Source organism: Schistocerca gregaria, unplaced genomic scaffold (assembly GCF_023897955.1).
Source record: "Schistocerca gregaria isolate iqSchGreg1 unplaced genomic scaffold, iqSchGreg1.2 ptg000983l, whole genome shotgun sequence".
Taxonomy (NCBI): Eukaryota; Metazoa; Arthropoda; class Insecta; order Orthoptera; family Acrididae; genus Schistocerca; species Schistocerca gregaria.
Window position 1 is genome coordinate 5001 of NW_026062334.1, and position 1816 is coordinate 6816.

The 1816-nt window shown below is 55.8% G+C and overlaps 1 non-coding gene across 1 annotated transcript in view; it reads right to left on the minus strand.

Annotated features, from left to right (window-relative positions):
• Positions 1-1191, minus strand: part of LOC126326340 (small subunit ribosomal RNA) — a 1893-nt gene extending 702 nt beyond the window's left edge. Inside the window, exon 1 of the ribosomal RNA XR_007560596.1 lies at positions 1-1191. This exon is cut by the window's left edge and continues 702 nt beyond it. This is a non-coding gene — a ribosomal RNA (small subunit ribosomal RNA).
• Between the last annotated feature and the right edge of the window lie 625 nt (positions 1192-1816).

Consider the following 1816-nt stretch of genomic DNA (forward strand, 5'->3'; position numbering starts at 1 on the left):
CCCGGAACCCAAAAGCTTTGGTTTCCCGGAGGCTGCCCGCCGAGTCATCGGAGGAACTGCGGCGGATCGCTGGCTGGCATCGTTTATGGTTAGAACTAGGGCGGTATCTGATCGCCTTCGAACCTCTAACTTTCGTTCTTGATTAATGAAAACATACTTGGCAAATGCTTTCGCTTCTGTTCGTCTTGCGACGATCCAAGAATTTCACCTCTAACGTCGCAATACGAATGCCCCCGCCTGTCCCTATTAATCATTACCTCGGGTTCCGAAAACCAACAAAATAGAACCGAGGTCCTATTCCATTATTCCATGCACACAGTATTCAGGCGGGCTTGCCTGCTTTAAGCACTCTAATTTGTTCAAAGTAAACGTGCCGGCCCACCGAGACACTCAACAAAGAGCACCCTGGTAGGATTTAAACGGGGTCCGCCTCGGGACGCGAAAGCACCCCTTCGGCTCGCCCCACCGGCAGGACGTCCCACGATACATGCCAGTTAAACACCGACGGGCGGTGAACCAACAGCGTGGGACACAAATCCAACTACGAGCTTTTTAACCGCAACAACTTTAATATACGCTATTGGAGCTGGAATTACCGCGGCTGCTGGCACCAGACTTGCCCTCCAATAGATACTCGTTAAAGGATTTAAAGTGTACTCATTCCGATTACGGGGCCTCGGATGAGTCCCGTATCGTTATTTTTCGTCACTACCTCCCCGTGCCGGGAGTGGGTAATTTGCGCGCCTGCTGCCTTCCTTGGATGTGGTAGCCGTTTCTCAGGCTCCCTCTCCGGAATCGAACCCTGATTCCCCGTTACCCGTTACAACCATGGTAGGCGCAGAACCTACCATCGACAGTTGATAAGGCAGACATTTGAAAGATGCGTCGCCGGTACGAGGACCGTGCGATCAGCCCAAAGTTATTCAGAGTCACCAAGGCAAACGGACCAGACAAGCCAATCCGATTGGTTTTGATCTAATAAAAGCGTCCCTTCCATCTCTGGTCGGGACTCTGTTTGCATGTATTAGCTCTAGAATTACCACAGTTATCCAAGTAACGTGGGTACGATCTAAGGAACCATAACTGATTTAATGAGCCATTCGCGGTTTCACCTTAATGCGGCTTGTACTGAGACATGCATGGCTTAATCTTTGAGACAAGCATATGACTACTGGCAGGATCAACCAGGGAGCTGCGTCAACTAGAGCTGAGCAGCCGGCCGCCCGGGAGTGTGTCCCGGGGGCCCGCGCGAACACGCAAGCGTCCGCTCAATTATTCTGCAAACAGGAGGAGGCCGAGCTCCCCTGCACGATACACCTCGAAACCCTCTCAGGTCCCGGCGGCGCGCAGCGCCGTCCTAGGTACTTGGTCGGTTTCGAGAGAGGCGCAATCGCCCGGAGTTAGGCGAGTAGACGGTTTTAGTGCGAACACCCTTGCTCCCAACTGAGCTTGCCGCTGCCGACAGAGGCCCGGGAGCGTGCTGTCGTGGCATTGCCGGCGGGAGACAACACGCGCCACCTATGGTGACCGGCAGCTCCAACGCCAGCGCCACACAAGGGCAAAGCCCCACTTGGGTGCAGAAGCGAACTCTCCCAGCACAGCGCACGCGCCAACACGTCCGCACAACTGCGATACAAACCACCTGCGAGAACCGCTGGGGCGACCGAGCAGCAGACGGCGTCGCGGCGCCGAGTGCCAGGCGGCGGCGCATCCTCAACGCACACAGTCCTCAATCAGACCAGCACACTGCAGATGTCCACCGCGCTTCGCACCGGGCTCGGCTGAACCAACTTTGGCCGCCAGGCGCCGCGTGCAG